The sequence below is a fragment of the Anopheles maculipalpis genome, chromosome 2RL (genome assembly GCF_943734695.1).
Source record: "Anopheles maculipalpis chromosome 2RL, idAnoMacuDA_375_x, whole genome shotgun sequence".
Classification (NCBI taxonomy): Eukaryota; Metazoa; Arthropoda; class Insecta; order Diptera; family Culicidae; genus Anopheles; species Anopheles maculipalpis.
In genome coordinates, this window is record NC_064871.1 from 18880572 (window position 1) to 18901660 (window position 21089).

A 21089-nucleotide genomic window follows, 5' to 3' on the forward strand; every position below is an offset into this window, starting at 1 on the left:
AATTATATAAAGGTGCAAATTATCACTCAAGCTCCATGATGACGGTCAACGGTCAATCAGACCCACATTTGAATACTCTATACACCTCACTACCACCCATTGTCATGATTGTCAACATCACCAACTCGGCTTCGGTGCATTTGCCATTCGAATGCTAGCAGCGAATGATACTCGCTTCGTTCGCTCTGGTTTTGCAGTCTATGACACATGGCTTTTCCGTTCCATACCACACCCTCGCTGCATATGGCCTTGCAAATCACAACAACAAAAAAAAAAAAAACTACCAAACAACCGGAAAGGACTGGTAGGAAATATTTACAAATTGGATTACGAGTACATAATTCACATTTTGTCACCCTTTTTGAACCGGCACCATAAATAACAGCGTTCGACATGGGTAGCGAACCTGGACCCCTTTGCCCCCCCCCCCCCCCCCCCCTGTGTGCAGCCTCTTCTTCCCTCACTCCCCTACTCGCATTGAACGGGTGCACTGATGGAAAGCGACTTTTCTGCATGAACTGCAAACAAGATCAAACCCTGTGTGCCCTGTACAGTGGCCGGTGGCTGTCACGGTTTTGCAAACATATGCTCTGACGAGCGTGTGTGTGTGTGTCTGCTTTCGGCAACAGCTAAAGACCTCCCCTCACTTGGTTACCGCCCCTCTACCATGCGCGTAAGTCACCGGAAAACGAACGTTGACGTTGTTGAGTTTACAATGTGATTATCAGCTTTTAAGTTTCCGTTCCCACGGCACGGCAAAAGGGCTTTCTGCGAAGAGGGGAGGGATGTTTGGTGTTTTGTCCCTGAAGGGTCCGCCTGTTGTTGAGCCGTAGTATATTTGTCGTTTTCGTTTCCCACCGCCACATGTGTGTTTTTCCAAACCGTGACCGTCCCCATACCACCCAAAAGTCCATAGATTATGAGTTTGCGAACGTAACGAGAGCATATCTTTCCCGTGTGTCCTTTGCCCTGCCCTTTTCCATTTTCCGTGCGGTAGTGCTTCCGTCAGTACCGTATGAAGACTGACACCATAAACCTCAAAGCTCAGCCGCCAGTCGACATAAATCATCATTGAAACAAAACTGAGTAAGCACAAGATTTGTGGCAAACTTTGCGTTGCACGAGTTGCGCTTTGACCCCTGGGTGGGAAACGGTACGAAACACATACGGGTTGGAGTTCAAAACTTTCTCACCCAAGCTTCAAGTAATAAGTAAGTAATGTGTACCGGGCGTCGTGAAAGGGGTAAATCAAAATTTATGCCTATTACCGACGACATTGTTATTCAAGGCATAGGGGAGATTAAAAGATTTTCGATATTTAAGTACAAACTTGCTCCTTTTTAGAATTCATGCTATGCCTTTTTTGGAACAAGATGTTCCATGTTAAAATGTACATAGAGCTTGAAACAAACTGTTTAAATATTTATTTTGTAATACGATGACTGGACGCCGTATTGTTCATTAGATTAAATGTTTACTAAAATTTTAGTTATGGTATTAAGAAACCTTCTGCCCTAGTTATTTGCATAAAACGCTTCAAATTTTTGTAGGCCAAGGAGACATATAAACCAACGATAGAAAGCTTCAGCGCCCACCAGCTGACAAACGACAACGGCCCCAGGCTTTTCATCATTCACAACACATTTTTCCAGTACGCAATTCGCTTAAAACCTACAAAAAATTGCAAAATCAAATCACACCATTCCTTGGTTATAGTAATGCTGCGCCAGAAGCTCTCCGAGATCAACAACCAACAGAATTACCACGTCCCGAGGCTTAATCTGGACCGGGTGAAGCATGCTAATGTGACAGATGATGATAAGGAGGTGCAGCGCAGCGTGGAGGAATCGAAACTGTTGTCAGAATCGTTAAAAACTCACAGGGTTCTAAGGCAAACATTGGAAAGTGTTATGCTAAGCGCGAAACTAGACAACGACATCTGTTTACACAACGCCAGTGACAGCGACCAGGAAACCGACAGGACGATCGGTTTCGTTAAGTTTCCCCACGCTTCAGACAGTGAGTGACTCATCCAAATATTATAAATACCGGCACGAATAATAAAATCACCCTCTTCCGTATTAATCTACCAAACGAAATGGTAATTATTTGCAGCGTCCATCCGAAATTCCCAATTCTGTTTAACATCTGTTGTACGATTCTCTACCGATCTCTCCGATTTCTTGGCTTCGAGGACGACATTGGATCGAGGATCGGCAAGTAGACAGAGTGCAGAATAATCGCGCATAGTACGGCTTTCACCGGCTGCCGGAAACCAGAAAACTTCTAGGCCACACGACATGTAACCACAATGATTCTCAAGGTAATCGTTCTACCAAAGTTTTTATCCGAGGGGATGAGGCAAACGCTGATGAACAACGAGCTTACGGAGCTGTACGGCAAATCGCACACCCTAATGGTGATACGCAGGATACTGGCAGGATACGATGGCTGAGCCATATTACAAGGATGCATGACTCAAACCACACCATGAATGTGTTCTTCTAGTTCTCCAAGGTCGACACAATACGTCAGGGTGCACAGCGAGTTCTTTGACTGGATCAGGTTAAGCAGGACCTGTCAGAGATCACATACTTAAATGGAAATGCTGCAGCCAGCGAGGATCACCGTGCTCTATAGAAAGCAGACAGGGAGTGTTTAATATTTTAAAAAATACATTCACAAAATGCGACCTTTTCATTTCCACACATACCAACAAAGATGAAGGTTTGCTTACCCAAAACACCACATAAAACTCCTATCATCATGTTTCCCCGCCGAAGCATTTCGGCACCTTTCTTCATGGTTGTGTACTGCTTTATAAGGATTCCCAATTCAATTCGATGTCTGCCAACTGTAGCGGTGACGAGTGAGAACGCTGTGAATACCTACCATCGTCCCCAACACACAGTCCTTCAGAATTCACCATCTCTTCACCCTTCCTTCAGCAAGCTAGAAACAACTCAAACTTGTCGCCACCGTATTTGGCCCGATGCCCAGAAGACGGTACGGAAAACTTAAAATTCAGCACAAGCTTCCAGCGGAACGATGCTGAGCTCACCGCGATAGGACCTTAAGTGACGTTTAATTCGGGATAGCTTGCGGGATCTGATAGGTCGGACGAGTTGGCAGCCGAGTTTTTTTTCTATTTCCTCCGTTTTCTAACAGATCATTCACTTTCCTTTCCAAAAAGAAACTTTACAACCCTGTTATCCTGGTTTCTATGAAGTGTATTTAGCAGATAAGCTCCCTCGCAGTTAGGTAGCGAAAAAGGTAATCCACTTTTTGTTGGGTCGAACAAAAAGTATTAGTTTTAAAATAACAAAACATACTTTCTCACAAGCGCACACACACACATACTTGGCTAATTATTTCCTCCTTACGCCTTGCATCGATTCGAAGCGACACCAACCGAGCTGAGACTAATGACTCTATCGGTGCCAGAAATTTATGACCAATTTTGCTGGTCCTTGCTCCAAACCCAAAACACGATCGCTAGTACATAAACGCATGCAGCTAATTTATTGCCTCATTTTGCAAGCGGCACGCTTCATCGGTGCACTGCTAGCCGCTTCATTCACGTACCACCGCAAGTCAACGATTGGACAATTTATACAAAGGAAAAGCTCCGCAATCGTATGATGCTTATCCGCATAGCATGTCGAAAGGGGTGCGTGAGAAAGGGTGTATGTGTGTTTAAATAAAACAATGCAAAACATTTCTAAACATACCACCTTTGTGCGCTAGTGTACAAAATCGCCAAAGCTACAACTTGCCAGATGACAACGGCACAAGCACACTTTAATTGAGGGCTGGCACATAAAACGCCCGAATGGTGTGACTAAAATAATAAAACAAACAATTACACACACCGATGTTTACCATGTTCTGGCGATTTACGATAGCAAATAAAGAAGTGGCTGTATATTACCATGTTGATTCGGCTGTTGGAGACGGCCATGCCGCGCTGCGACTGGTTGTAGTGGCAGCAAACGACGGGGGCACACATGGTAGATCTGCTTTCATTGCTTGATAAATTGGATTTTGATACCGACTTACTGCTTGTTGCAATCACCACCAGCCATGGTTCAATTTTCACCCATATAAAGAAGTGCTTTGTAAAGCTGTGTATTGGTTTATTACAAGCTTGTGTGTTAGTTCGTTTAGGTAGAGTCCATCGATTGGCTCGATAAGCCACCGATCCATAAGTGTTTGCTTGTTAGCAGTTTTCTTTCATAATTTACAAAATACGGAAAATGTTTTAGTAATTTGTTATCTGTCTTAATAATTGAATAATTGACTATGACCTGGTCAGAGAGGCGGACTAGTGGTGTGGGTGATAGCGGCGCTGGTCCTTATACGGCAGGACCGTCGTTCAAATCCAATCTGGACTGACCTCTTGTAGTGAGGGTTGACTATCCAACTACGTGGTATCGGCAGATGGCTTACAAAACAGCCATCTGACGGCCGACGTGACCTTAAAGGTCGTTAGGCCAAGATGAAGACCTGACCAGACCTAGTAAAAAAAAGTAAAATTATTCCTTTAGTTACAGGAAAACAAACGGTATTCAACAAACATTTCTAAGAATGCTCAATAAATTAGCATGAAAAGTTGGTCCATATTTCAATTGGATCAACAGCGTACAAAATAAAACAACGCAAAGTTAATAATAAAACAACATCTACCACTTCATAGCTCAGTCACAACGGCTTGCAACAAAATCAATCCTTACCACCCCAGGGAAATCTGCATCGCATTACAACTTTTCTTCAATTTAATTCTGAACAGCATATTATTATTACACTCTTCATTTCTCCCTTTCAATCATCCAACAGCAAACAAAAAGCAATCCTTTCCCGAGCCGGCACCGAGCGGGGTCGTTGAAAAACTTCTTCAATCACCTCGCCCAACGAACGCCTCTGTTAGCAGGACGATTGATTGATTAGAAATTCTGATTATTTCCGGCCGTCAAATTTGCGCCTCGGGCGGACTCCGGTCAAACGGCCCATTTTCTTTACGCTTGCAGTACGGCTGCCGCTTTCCCCTTTTAGTAAAATCAATATTTAATCGAGTGTCGGGCAGGCAGACTGCTTATTGGCTTAAGGATTTCCTCGGTAAGGACATTGCGAAACTTTTATCCAGCCGTAAGGCTGAAACATTCGAGTAGATTGGCGAAAGAGAAACAATGCTCTGATACGGATCAGGGTAACAATGAACAACCAGTTGCTTTTAATCCAAAGTCAAAGAAAAGGTTTGATACTAAAAGCGATCGCCAGCCAGAGCGTGAAGCTGGGCAGCAGTTCTTTGATTGGGTTGTCTGGAGTTGGTTGCCTTGCACCATCTGTTTTGCCGAAAATCAAAACACATAAATAATTTCTTCGCGCTCCAAGAAAGACTAATTCCTGGAGGACACTAAATAAAAATCCATTTTTCTGGGTCATTTTTCAACCTAATGTTGTGAAATGATATCAAATCCCAGGGTTTTCCCGAAATCCATTCTAAGGAGCCGAGAATCTGAATAAAACCAATTTAAATCAAGTGAGCAACGACTACAAAGCTTTTTGCAGGCAGCAATGTTTAAGAATCAGAAATTTACTTGATTAGATCGATTGCAGCGCTGCTGGTAAATGCTGCACCCCGCAAGCATTACACAAGCAATATGCATTAAAGTGGCATGAAAGTTCAACAATCATCGCACATCCAAACATTCAGCAATTCTTCTCCCGTACACGATGCCTTCGAAAAGCAACTGCATAATTAATTTTCGTGATAAAACATTTCGTTAGCATTATTTCCACTGCGTTGCGTATAGCCAGAATTTGGCGAGAGAACTAGCCCTGTGCTTGCTCGAAAGCAGTAGATATTAATGTTTTAGTTCGATGTTCGATGAACCAACCAACAACATCACCCGTATGCTCCACCCGTATATTATGCTAATGGCGATCTTTCTACAGTAGTTATGCTGAGCGTATGTGGATATAATATAAAAACGTACATGATGTAATAATTTTAATTGGATTGCCCAATTTTGATGAGTTCAAAGTTAAAAGACCATAGGTTCTATCTTACCTCATATGTTTACCTTCTCACAAATGATAGTAATTACTCATGTTGGAAATGCATGCTTTTGAGTGCATACAAAATTAAGATAATTTTGAAAATAATTTACATAAGTGGTGTAAAATTTCTCTCATTTCTTGGATAAAATAAGTATTGCAAAAAAAAATCTTAGTTCATACAACATACAACATAAATTTATTTATTTTTTACGTTTTTTATGAACTCTTTTTTGATTAAAGATGTAATACTGATTGATACATCATTTCCGTTTTTGTTCTGTAAAGCAAATATTAGTTTTGAATATAACGGCCGACATACCATGCCAATAACTGCTAAAAACGGAAAAATGTAGCACACCCTGTATGACAGTAGAAACCAACGCAAAAAAGCTCTAGTGACTTAACTGTAAGCTTTTCTATGAAGGCTTTCAAGCATCCTTGCGGACTAACTTTTTTCAGGACTCTCACCAATATAGAGCTTTTTCATTTCAAGGGTGTTGTCTATCATAGGCAGCGAATGGAAAGCATGTTATAATTATTTAAAACAGAATTATACAATTTGGCAGAAAGTTCTTCTCAAATGTAAAAAAAAAGTACTTATAATTTTTTATCATAAAAAAGCTTGTCATAAGTACCTGATACCATGAAAGGTACAAATATGTTTCATTTCCCAGTCCTGTCGTATGCCAGTTCAATCACTGGACCGCCATCAGTCCATAGCACTGAAGGAGTTTTGTAGTACTACTTGTACTCACTATCGCGTATAATATATTCAAACACAGATTACCGTGTCCAAGACAAAACCTCGATTGATTTTTCACGACACTGGCCTTGAATTATGTGCCCATGCACTTGGGTCATCAATATTTTAAACCACAAAAGGAACAATCCCTGTGTTTCCCAGTGTCGTGCAACGAACCTATGCTGTTGTCTTCTTCCGTTTGCGTTGGAGAAAGTTGAAAGCAAGTGGCACAAAATGTACAACAAAGGTACAACCCTTCTTTCAATGTCATTCGCAGTCTAGCAATAATGCAATTATCGTGCTATTGCCTTGGTGTCTGGTACAGCTTTTGCTTCCTTCGTTACAGTCCGTTGTTCTCAATTGCCGCTGTTGAAAAACACGTGCATCGATAATACTTCATTGGACTATTAGAAACTGAAGAAAACGAGTCATTCTGGATGTAAATCAAGTTTTGATAAGAAAATCTTCAATCTCATGGTTTCTACATGTTCGATACTTATACCGTACGGTTTACTAACTCGGTTGTAATTAATTGTTATACACTAGAATTTGTTGGATTTGCGTCTAACACGCTTCTAATTAATTTTACTACTCCTTCTCAGAAGAAAATTCATTTTCTTGTACTTTTGGTCTTTCGTCTTACATTTTCAATATGTGAGTAACGTAAATTGAAATAAATTCTCGTTAACCATTTAAGGCATCAGCTTGGTAGGTCGTGTAGTCAAACACAGACATATTTCTTCTCGCAGCCGGTAAAGATAAAGTTCAACAGTTTATCAGAATACATTCTAGGAACCATGATGTTCCGGTGATATGCGATTAAGACGTGACTTCAAACGCTGTATCTCAATCTGTAACTCTGCTTGCGAATCTGTACAAAGCTACTTACTATCATGCCGCTTGCTTGTGCTGTCAATCATTCTAAACCTTCCTAAATAGGATGAAAAGATATCACAAAAAGAAGATTAAAGACGCTTAAAATGAAAAGCAATCATCATATCAAGTAGCAAACAAACACAGCCATTCGCATGCCCTTGCCGGGTGACAGCAATCTACCAGCAACGCGACCCAAGAACAGTTGAAGTGATAATGAAAATGCCTCAACTGTTTGGCTAAGTGAGGCTAATCAATTTGTTGAAGCGCTTCTATGAATCAACTCAGCGGCTCTTATACATACTCTCCTTTACAAACCAAACCTCCACAAACGAAGAGGTGGAACAAATTTTAAGGGATAAACCGTCCAGTCAATGTTTGAAGTCAATTGTCAACCGAACCGAATAATGTATAAAAACGATGACTAGGCTGTGTGTGCAACAAAGGGCTTTAATCTTTGCAACCATCGAACTCTAGAGTTTATTGGAGACTTTCGGGAAACTTTCTCAAACGTAAAAGTATTTTCACTGCGTGTGGGTAATTTTTGGATGATAAACGAACCCGTAGCAGATTTTTTTCCCACAGAAAGAAATAAATCAATTTCAATGCCACGAAAGGAATTGGCTTAACTAGATGAGGGAAACATTTGGAGTTAATTGCAACTATGGTGTCAATGAAAAGTACCACCGAAAAGACATATTCACTTGATGATACGAATAATAGCAACTATTTAGACCAGACTTGTTTAGTAGACCAGAGTCTACTTTATATTCTTTCACACCTCCTCACTTGTTATCTAATCTCTTTCTCTTAACCTTTTTCTCCCCTGAAATTAGAGGATGTCCTTTTGGATCTAACTTCAAGGTTTTCTTTTGCTAAATCCATAACGAAGGTGTGCTGTAGTAAATAAAGAAAAGAATAATAAACTAAGTAAAAATTTCAATAAACCAGAAATAATTGAAAAATAAAATAAATGACCCGTAACATCTCAAACCCGTTGTACTTTGCAGCCATGTTTTGGCGAAAAAGAACCCGCAACCGCACATTAAAAAATAGACTTTAAGAAAAAGAAACGAACATTAGTGATCGCAACTACTATCGTAAAGTTTTAAAAACCAACCATCAAAAACAACAACACCACACTTTATGCAATGTTAAGCTACAAGGATATATGCGGCTTTAAAAAGCTTCACTTCCCAAAACGTACCACTACGAGAAACTAGCGTACGAGAGCAGAACTCATCTCAAAACTCACCAAGAAGCGCTCATGGAGCGACATTGCTGAGATCTCGTTTGCAGCATTGTGACGTCAGTATTATGACATATTTTCCGGCGCACTTTTAATGTCCCATTCGCTTCCGCCAAAAACCGAAGCTGACAGCCGTAAAGCAATGAGCAGAAAAGGTCGAAAACAAACAGCAAAAAAGCATCATGCATCATGTGTCAAAATAAAGTACCTTCCTTAACCAATTGGAAAGGACAGTCGTTCGAGATTTGGCGAGTTGTTCCTTTTTGACAATCTTTACAGTTATTTCACACCCTTCGTTTCTTCTTTTTTTTTCGTTGCTCATTCTTTGATGCTATTGTACAATAAGCCATCGTACCTTTAATCTGGCCTGAAGGCAGAAGGTTTATTCACTTTCATCTCGTTGCGGTATGCTAGCAACAGAGATGTTTTTCATCTTGCAGAGCAACATTTTCAGGATTTTTCTCTCCTATTATTGTGTGTATAGTTTCATACCATCACCTTGCTTTTGTTCGCACGCACCAGAATGTCTTGCAAACCCAAATACCTCAGTACTTTTCCAAAAACACACCTTTGTACTTTTTGTAAATTCCGACAAACATATCGGCACATTCATTTTTTCAAACACTTTTGTAATTTTCATGTAAAAATGTACAATAAAAATCAATATCATTTCTGTTGTTAAATTTACTATCTTGAGTACATTTTTTGTTTTAATAATGTTAATTTTTTATTACGAGTTTTGATATTAATCGTGTAGAATAATCATTATTTATTAGTTCATTGAGCATATTGATTGAACCACAATCAATAGTTCAATTATGAAACAGCTTGCCTTCCTCCAGCTCAATCCTAATTATAGTTGGATAGGCAATTTTAACCTATCCCAGCAATAAATAGCCTATCTCAAAATAAAGCTCCCATGATCATTGCATCCGCGTGCGTGTTTACCATGTACGCCAGCAAAACAAATGTATGTAACGCATACAAACATGTTGTCCCAACGCCACCGGAATGAGGTGAGGCTGGCGGGAGACACATAATTTGCCGGTAAATATGAAGCATCTGAGTGTCCCATCACTACGCTGTTATGCCGGCATGTGATTGAGTCACTCACCAGGCGCCTCCATCGCATAGTGAGCCCACGGTAGATATGCGTAATGAGATGCGATTCTCTTCCCTCTCGTATAGAGATCTTTACTCTCGCTCGCTGCTCTCTCTCTTTCTCTCTCGCCATTCTGACATCATCATTCTCATTCTGCAGCTCAGCTGACCGAAACAAAGCCAGCGGTATGTAGGCAGACGGGAGACGTTGCAGTATTTTGAACTCGAGACCGTGCGTTTCTCCTCGGGCAGGGAAGGAGTTTCAGTTGCAAAAGTGTTACCGTGCGAGTCGGTCGTTTTAGGTGCGTGTGTCGTTCGTCTTACAGTGGTCTGTGGAACGCACCACATTTCACGAAACGCAACCGTGGGCAGACAAATAGGCAAATCGATGTTGTTTGTCCGCTACTACTGGTAGTTTCTGCACAAATCGTTACTGCGTGAAACCGTGTCTGTTAACCGCCACGGTGACCCAAGGGCGACCCGAACCTAACTTCTAAGGCACTCGGTTGAGGTCCATTGCGTGTCGTTCGCTCTTGCTCTCCCAGGATACATCTCTCTCGTACACCAAATACACTCTGCGGACTGCAGATAAACCAGCAGACGGTTGGACGCCTTCCGAAACGCCAGGCAGCAAGCGACAACGCAACGAAAACGGCACAGCGGAAGTGGATAAAAGTAATAAAAACAACAACAACAACAAAGGTGAACTACCACAACAACATTTCAACGTATTCGTATCGCGGTGGAAAACCACAACTCCAAAGTGTTTCATACTGCAGTGTTTTCCTCTTAAAGCTTTTTTCTTTCGGATGAATTTCGGAGATTGTCTCCAGTGAGTTTTGCTGCAGTGTGTGCAAGAGGGTGCCAAGTAAAAGGGAGAAAAGGGGGGAAGGGTGTGTGTGTGTACGTGTGCATGTTTGTGTGTCTAATGTTTGTGGGCACGTGAGCGTAATGTTCCGTGCTGTCAGCGGTAGCGATTGATGATGCGGTGACCAGTTTTGCCTGACCCTTTTCGTGACCCTTTTTTCGTGCCACGGTTGAGGTGAAAAAAGTCATCACAGCTGGGCACGGCGATGGTGTAGCCTGGCGCTTTGCTGTACGGCAACCTGATGCAGTATCATTCATCGTCAACGAACGTGTGTTTATCGCTAGGGTGTGCATGTGTGCAAGTGTGCGTATAAGTGTCCTACCGCCGTTCATTTTTCCCAACCAGAATCCATTCCTTGCCGTTAAATCAAGTGCTAATAATGAAGTGCACCTGTGCGTGGTAATGGTGCAATTTAGTGCAAACAGTGCGCCGGTGTTTATTTTGTGACCGTTCGTGTGTACCTTCTGCATTGTCGTTACCGTCCGTATGAGCAGCTTTCTTCAGGATTAACGCATATTCTACCACTGCTTGTGACGCTACAAAGTGAAGAGTATCCTTGCAGCAAAATTGGAAGAGTAAGATAAGCTACTTTTCGCTAGCCAAATCAACATCACAAACACAAACACGATCCTACAGAAATCGATACTACAAATTCTGTAAAATCACAAACCCGGGAAACCTGTGACTTAGTGAGGACTCACTGCAGTGTGGATTAAATATTCATCAGTTATCCAGGCTTTAGCGCACAATCCGCACGGGGAGGGTCGAGACAAAGCAAAAATTATATTAAAAAGTATTTTTATCTATAGACCGTACTCGTCGTTGCGTCACTGGAGAAGATATTGAGTGGACGGGTGAGCTTTTGTTTACAAAATTAAGCTCTTTTTAGGTTCCTTAAGTTGTTTATTTTTAACAATATAGGTTCCTGTTGAGTACAGGAACCTTATGGAGCTTCATGAAGATAACATGAAACGTAAAATTAATTTTATTGTGTCTGGTTCCTAGTTTTGGATGTTATTATGATGTAATAATATTTTATCTAACACGAACGTCGAGAACACTTCCAACTTATCCGCTCTTCGCTCAAAGGAGGCCACTAATTCGGGACAGATTCATTCCTAAAGCCATTAACAATCAATCAAGTGGTTCTCAAAGGTTTTTTTTTTTCATTTGTGAGCTTAGGAATTTTAAATTCAGCTGAATCTTCAGTGCAATCGTGTACTATCAGCATCCATTATATGAGCAAACGCTAATATTAGTGTTGCAGCGAAAGCGTAACGAACGAATCTTAGCCGGCTAGCGACATTGACGCGATTTTGCAATGCGAATACACGCAAACGACCGTACATCGCTCGGACACTCTAAAAATATCTGCGGTAGCGTTTGGTGCGTAGGTTTTTGACTGCGGTTCGCGTTTGGGCCGGCCAGACCGGTGGTGGTCCCATGTGACACCGGTGTTTTCTGTTTCGGTTTGAACTCAAGTTACTACGTTTGATGCGCGACCTCCCAGAATCCAGGGGGAGGGTTTGCAGGCTGCGAAAGATTTGTAGGAAATTTCGCATATTTTTTTCTATAAGCATGTTTAATTTCACTAGCAAAAGAGAATTTTTTATTGAATAAAAAAATTTTTTTAAATTGAATTAATTAAAGTTACACATAGCACACAGCATCTCAGTAAAAACCCAGATATTTTGTTTATATTTTTAGCACAACAGCGAATAAACACTATCAACTATCATCATACTGACTCACCCTACATTCGTGCATCTTCGTTTAAGCCATTACATCAAATTAGAATCAAATTAGAAATACAGTTTGGTGCGGTCGATACGCTCACTCGGAACACTGTTCCTGCCGACGTCACTCATCAGTTTCCGGTTGTTTTCGCATCCGGTTCGCACATAATGGCGCTACCTCGAAGGACTCTTTAACGCTGTACCATGTGACCATGTGAACCGCACCACGGTTCATTGTGGTACGGTGAAGCAGCGCCATGGTAGCGCCACACGTCAGGGCTCAGTTACAAGGGGTACCAGTCATGCTGCCTGCGGGGATTGGTACCAAATTTTGTGCTTGTTTGCTATCCATCACCCATGCGAACGTTACGCGGAATTACCATGTGCATCAACATTCCGCTAAATCACACCCATGATATTGCTACCAGCAGCTCTTTCCTGTTAGAATAACAATAGAAACTGAATAGGGCATCCTTTCATAAATCTTTCACACCTTTAATCATGGAAATTATGTGCTGTTTTATGAGCGAATTTTGAGGGAACATTGAACGAATGTTTTAGAATTTCGAATTATCTAAGCAAAAGTTAAGTAAAGTAGTAACTTTGATTAAAATCTAATACTCATAAAACAAGAAGGTACTTCTATTTACTCCACATATTTGACCGAAGGTTTTTGAACTCTACTATTAGCATTCTACCGTAAATTTGCTCGAGTCCCCAAATATGCTTCACATATTAACACATGAACATTTTATAGCCTGACACATCAAGCCCATAACCCAACAAACTAATCAATTTCACCATTTTCTGCAGCCCATAATGCCCTGGCACGAAACTCGCTAGTCACGCGAAACAACACCCAAGGAAAACTGAAGCTTTCGAGGCTAGGATTACACCTTGATTGCACAATGGCATGTTTACAAACATTCATACCGAAAAGTTCGTAAAAGTTTTGCCTACTTTACGTACAGATACGGTTCGATCTTTCAAAAGCGCCAACGATAAGCTATGTGAGAAATGTTGTGACAGTTATTTATTTTAATTACATTTTCAAGGTAAATTTTTTTGAACCTTTATATTAAAGGACTGGTAGCGTGCTGCTGTTTAAATGAATTGGAAACAGATTTGTACAGTACTATCTGACTGTATAATTACCTACAATGGACCACTAACAGTTATTCATCGGTTCAATAGAGAATTATCACAATCGGCTGGTAGACCCATCGATTTTCTAATTACTGGTTCTAGGGAAAAGTGTGATATACCCGTACGGTCTTGCTTTCTTTACATCCCTTTCACCTGAAGGGTTCCAGGACAATCAAAAGGAGAAATGTAGGCAACAAATTACATACTACATACCGGTATGAGCTACAAAGTTGTGCCGCCGTAATAATGGACAGCCGTATGACAATTAAGTATCACCCTGTCAAGTACAAATTCCAACTGCAACATGTACTCCGAATTTGATTCCACCATCTAATTGCGAAAACCCGTTAATCCGTCATTTGGTAACGAGCGTTCAAGGCACGCACTTCATCCCTGTAAGAGCCAGTTTTATGCGACCGCCACTACCCGGAACAACAATTTCCAAGCACACCACAGTGTCATATTTGCATGTTTTGCCCACGTTGATGCTGGCTTTACTCCGTTGATGAATTCCATTGCCCCTGACATCCCGGGCGTCAAGATCAACAAACACCCGTCAACTGACTCGGGACTCGGGTTGGGTCCGACCGCAAATCGTACGTCATGGGTGCGCCTGAACCTGTTCATGATTTCTCATTCCCGTTTTACCACCAGGTCAGACGGAATCTACGGACGAAAATCAACGCGAATGAACGCGTGAGTGAAGGGGCTCATGAATCCTAATTTCCGTTGTGGTTCGTTGAATTACGCATTAATTTTCATTAGCAATGAGGGGAAAGTTTTTAAATTCGATTTATTCAACTTGTCTTTTTTTCCTCGCCTCTCTTGATTTGATTAAGCGACTTTGCGGGTGTGGGACCACCATCCCGTTGTCCAGTAGTTCGGCTTAACTTAATATGTTGTGGGTGAAAGCGCGCCATCGGTCAGACATTGCGACGAACCATTTTCGATCATCAAGGTGTGCGCTTTTATGTATTACTCATAAATATTCAATGCATAGTTAGTACTGCATTGAAGCTGTTTATAGCTGACGCTGGTTACTGTTAAGTGAACGCTGTCCTCAAGTAATAGTTTCATTGGAATAAGGGATGTGCCTTTTAAAGCCTAGAAATTTCTATATTTACTTATAACAATGAAAGCTTCTAATGTCAGCTTATCTTTGCTAGGATCTTTATCTTTAGCTCAGACCAGGTAGGTCTAGTGTTGTCAAATTCGAGACTTTCATATTCGAGTCCCAATTAGGATTTGGATTCGATGCTCGTTTTTCCCGGATTTATTTAACAATAGTGGTGCCAGTCGTCACACGGCAAGTCTATCCAATCACTGTCTATCCAAAAACGTAGTTTAAATAAATCAAAATCTTTAGATGATCAGCAAGCCTTAGCAGGTCGTTAAATATAGAATAAGAAGAAGTCTAGGTTTAATAATCAATATCAAAATTCGAATATCAACTCATATTTATGCTTCAAATGAGTAATACAATTGTGCCCTTTACGCGCGACTCTTGTTGTTTGTCGATAATAATAGTTTACGATTAAATGTTTCTTGCACCACCCACCTCACTGCTTTAAAGCGTCACAAAATACCAAACAATCCCATCCGCAAACAGCACCGATCTCGCTCTCGGTCAGACACACAGACACCCGTACCACACCTTCCCCCTTTTTTTTGTAAACCCGGGCCGAGTTTTGATATATTTTTAGCAACTACCCGACGATTTTCATCGTAACCTTGCCGGCGCGACGTAGCCAAACAACCGAATTCTATCTTTTCTTAGCATCGACGAATGTTTTGAGTTTTGCTTTCTTAACACACCACTCCTGTCTCACTCCACCCCTCTTGTCTCATTTTCGCCCCAAAAGGTTAACCCCAAAAAGGCACTCGGCCACGTTAATTGCTATGTTGCCATCAGCAGGCACGAGTATCAGCAACGAAACGGTTCGCCTCTGGCACACCCAAAGATATGGCCGTGCGTGTTTGTGTGTGTGTATAAGGCCATGCTGCCAAAAATAATTTCGCTTGCAACAAATGATGGATGGGCGATGGGGATGCCATCAAGCGGCACAACAAATAAACAACAGAGAGAAAGAGAGCGAGAGAGAACGAAGCAATCAAGGGAGAAAATGTGAGAGCAAAAGAATGAGTGTTGATTTCGTTTAGTTCTTTCAAGTTTGTATCCCATTTTCCTCACCACACGATGTTGCGAATACCATAGGAGGCCACGTTGCCACCGCCGAGTCTTCCGTCAGCTTGGTAACATATCACCGGAGCCGGGCGGATCGAGCTTCGTTGTTTCAACGCTTCTCTTCGCTGTAGTTGTCACTTGAAAACCAATTCCGATCGAGTGCAAGTAAGTGTTTTTCTTCTGTTCGGCTGACTGAAGTCGGTAAACAGCTTCGGTATGCGAAGAAGCTGAGCGAGTTTCTTGGTTCCTTTTTTTGGGGCCTATTTGATTTGCTACCTGTAATGAGATGAGTAAAGGTAGGGAATCTTTTTTTTTTTAATCTTTTGTTAATTAACAAATGCCCTCATCCGATGGAAAATCTTGTACCATCGAACGAAAGCAAGAATAGATGGAATTTAATGTTGGTTTTTAAAATTTCCACGAAATTGTTCCGTTCCATTTCATTTTATTCTGTGCTGCTGAGAAATTATTAAGAAGAGTTTTAAAGTATTCTGGAAAATAAAAAATATTATTATTTATTTCATTATTTTGATAAAATTTAAGCTTTATTACTGCTAGCATGCAATGCTCATTGAGCTTTTATTTTTGCAACCGATACCCATAATCAACTAGGAAATTTAAAGTAGAGGTTATTATTTAAAAAACACTATCCCTTCCCCAAAACCCAACTCTGTTCACCTAATTCCACGCAATTCAATTAAACAAACAGCCACACTTATCGACCAACTTTCCGCTGGCTCTTATAAACAAATAAAACCGTAGAATGAAATGCGCAACGGTGAAGGCACCACGGACCAATGATCGTTCCTTTCACTGGCATTTCCGTAAACACTGCACTGCTCACTTTCACAGCAGTACGCTCCTTGCCTGTCTTTGCGCCATTCTCAGCTTGGTTTAACGGAATAAAAACGACAACAACAAGCGCTGCCGCTTCTTCATCCATGAAACACAGCTCAGCGTGAGGTACAACTTGCCCAAACAATGGGCAGCGATTCGCTTTGTGGAAGGAAAATTCGTTTACGGAATGTGTCAATTTGGCTTGTTCTTGTCACACCGTCACCGCTCCAGGGTGGCTGTGTAAAGAATCGTTTATACTAGAGGTTAAACAAAAGCATGAAACTGCGGCAAGAATTGGATAAAATAACGAGGACCCTTTTTGTAAGGGGGGGGGGGGGGGGGGGGGCAGGGTTGAACTGGGTCACTGAGCTGTAGGGAAATTGCCTTATATTTGATGTAAAAAGATGTTTTGTTACACTTTTCTGTTTTTGCTTTTTAATTCTTTCATGCTGGATGAAGCTTTAATTTTTATTAAATTTATCATTTCAGTCATGTAAACTTTTTTATATATAATTCAAGAATTAAGTACGCAATAGTACTAATATTGTAATGTGATGCAGAGTAGTTAATTGTATTTGGGTTTCTTTTTCTTATCCTGCTCAAGGTTGAGCACTTTAAAATGGCACGACCTAGTCTCAATATCGTTTACAGGTAACTCGGTTTAGGGCTGTAGTGCTACAACCACGGCTGCATCAGATCAGGGTCGGGACTCAGGTCCAGTCGACGAGCCTACAGTGCTCTTCCACGCCTCGAGCCAAACGGATCGCTGACGAGTACCTTTCTGGTGAAGCATGAGTCCGGCAGCCTCATCACCTCCCCAACCATCATATCCTTCCGGCTTTGACTACCGTCAAGATATCTGCACCGCCAAGGAACTCAGCTAGCTTGTGGTTCATTCTACTTCACCTCCCGCCCTGCTTATCACCCAACGAGTGCTTTTGCATTTCCTATAAGTATAGTCCAGGATTCTTATCCGTATAGCGTTAATAGACATATAAGATATGTCTGCTGGAATTTGTGGAGCCCGTAGTAGGCACGATATTTCAGAACAATTAGCCTTCAGATTTCTCTGCTTACATTGTTGTCCAAAGTTACGATCGTACTAAGGTAGAAGAACTACTCTACCACCTCGAAATCGCCGCCGTCAACTGATGCTCTGTTTCAGAGTCGAACCCTATCACAGTCATATCCTCCGGCAAGCAGCTATTTTGTCTTTGTCACATTTATCCCAAATCCAATCTTTTTGGCCTCGCGTATTTAGGTTTACTCTTCACGATCACTTTGCGTACCTTATAAACCAGTCTGACACATCTGTAATGCAGCTGACAGCCGTACAGCATTTTGTAATACCATGCCAGAAAGTGAAACTCACACTCATCCACTCATTTAGCGTCGCTCATCATAAACCTGCTGCTGCCAGAGATGGCCGGCCCTTCACTGTCATAGCTGCCACAGCTGTCAGACGCCACGGTACAATAACAAAACGACGGTACCGTTGTTTCGAAGAAGGAAATGCAGAAAGTTACGCCCATGCTCGCAGGCGCAGTCCACACCAGCAAATAACACTGCAATAGCTCATCGCAAGTGATAACAATTTTATAAATACCATCATGCTCCCGCCCGGTCGACCGTGTTGTCGCAGCCTCACACTCCAGTGCACACCTTCACATAATCTCGCGTCTCGCACTTAATGCTCTTATCATGAATATTTATGTGCTAAAGAATGGGCAATTTTTACGCGACACAATAACGAAGCACAATATCGCGCGCTGTCCGCATTCGCAGCCAGCCAACGCCACACCCGAAGGTTAAGTTAAAAATAAAATAAAAAGCAAAACAACTGCCCCACCCCGATTATAATCCGGTTTTCCTAAGAAGCTTGAGGGAATTGAAATTACCCACGCCACCGAAACGCGTTTCGCGACTGTCATTTGGTGTTATTTTTTCTCACATAAATTTTTCCCCTGCTGCCGTGTGATGAGGGACTGTGGCTTAAAGCGTCATCCAGTGCTGGTCATCAAATTGTGGACGATGTATTGAATTATATTAAATGTATCCATTTTAGTGCAAAAGGCACAAGGACATATTGCTTACCACACTACCATTCAATTCAATAACTTGCGTCAAACGTCGCATTTGTGAAGAATTAATAAACCGTTCAAAATTGGCGTAGTACAAAGACACTTCTAATCGATAATAATTTTGCCGTATCGTGTAAAGCATTAGTTACCCTCACATTAAGTCGTCAAGTTTCACTTTATTCGTTTATCGGTACGCTTAATGCGAACAATGAGACAGGATGATGATCACCGATGTGGAAGAGAAGCATCTGGGGAATGCTTTCCAATCTTTTTTTTTCTTTTTATACAGACAAGCCATTACATACCAGCCCAGCTGTATTGTGTCTGGTTCGCACTAGAGCTTGAATTTCGCATTAATTTGTTTACATCCTTCGTTTGCAAGCAGCCGCACGTTCGTCCCGGCGAAAAACGAACGGACGAAATTTGATTGCTTTGGATGATTTATTTTATTTTGTCGTACATCCACTGGGGTGGTGTGGTGTGTGTGTGTGTGTGTGTGTGTGTGTGTGTGTGTGTGTGTGTGTGTGCGTGTCGTAGGGTACTGCTGGCCCCGGTTGTGAGGTGGAGTCAAATTTAATGTTGAATATTTTGACGCATTTTGCTTACCCTTCGGGAAATACGACTTTTGTGTGAGGTTTTTCATTCGTTGCGCTTAATTTTATCTCCCAACCCAGCGTATTTTCGGATATCGCGGAATGTGCTTCTGCCAGAAGGAAGCTTTAAAAGAAAACGACAGCTGACACCGTTATCCGTGCGACTTACGGTACGGGGTACGCTCATAAATCATTTCTAATGATAAATCAACCTAAAAGGCGAGTTTGGTGATTTGCTACTTTTCCTCCGAAAGGAAAACTCTCTTTTGCGGTTGCGACATTGTTCGGTTTGCCTATGCGGTGAACATAATAGTTTGTGGGAAGTTTTAAGAGAAGTATTTAGCAAAAATATTGATCCTTCAAGCTGCTAAATTTGAAAGATGACCAAAGTATCAACCATCCGGTTGTGCAGTCAATGAAGTTTACTACAATTGTGTATTTTCAACGCCAACAACGCCAACATCAATAATCATAACTTAGAGAATTACCTAATGTTATGTTTAGCCAGTCTCGTTCACCAGTTATATCGTACTCGGGTTCCTTCAGTTCTGCGACCGGATAAGCTATCCTTTCGGCAAGCAAAAGCAAAGCAACTGGGAAATCAATACCCTCAGCTTGAGCTCAGTTCTGTATCGCTAATGCGAAAAGACATAAGCCATCGACCGTAGACAGGGATTTACGAAATCGAACCAACACTTTCCCACACAAACACACGCTCAAATACACACACACACACACACACACACACACACACACACACACACACACACACACACACACACACACACACACACACACACACACACACACACACACACATATGTTCAATATTATTCGAACCATTATCGGCCAATTCACGATTTCTAATTTTTCGTTTCTTTCTCCCATTTTGTACTGATTTCAGATCAACCTTGTCAGAACTGCCAGTAAATCAACGTATCTCATCGACGGGGTAGTGCGCGACCAAATAGAGGATACCGTATTGCTATTGAATTAGTGTGCACGATGTGAAAAAAGTGGAAGGAAAAACTTCCCCTATGAAGAATCTTTAAATGAAGTCATTTTTGTGCTTAAGTAGGAAAGTGAGTTGAAGTTTAAAATGATTAAAGCTCAAAGTATTCATTTTCCAAACATGCGCCCCAAGCTGGTTCGTGCTTCGTGCTCGTGCGAGTAATGAAAAGCTGGTCCAAAAGTGTGCCCCGCACACAACGACACAACGAATAGAATTGCTTTTTCGGGAAGTGAAGTACTAAAAACAACAACCGAAAGCATCGTCGAACGCTTTCGCCCGTCCATTTTGCAAAGCAAGTTACTTCTGAATGGAGATTCGCTAACGGCACATCGTATCTTCTGGTGCAGCCGACCGAATCGCCCGTAAGTGTGGTGGTAACGCCACTTGTCGAGCAGCAGCAAATTGACACCGGGTCGTCGTGTTTGATACAAACGGTTTCACTTCACTCGCAGCCGCGCCACTGATTCGGATTTGCGCGCCATGCCCGGTTCGTAACCTTTTTTTCCCCCCCCCCTCAAAACCTTAACCACGGTTTAAGCTTCCCCGCGCTGTGTCATACCTGCAATATTTCGCCAAACTACGACGAATTTGGCATCCCGGGAATTT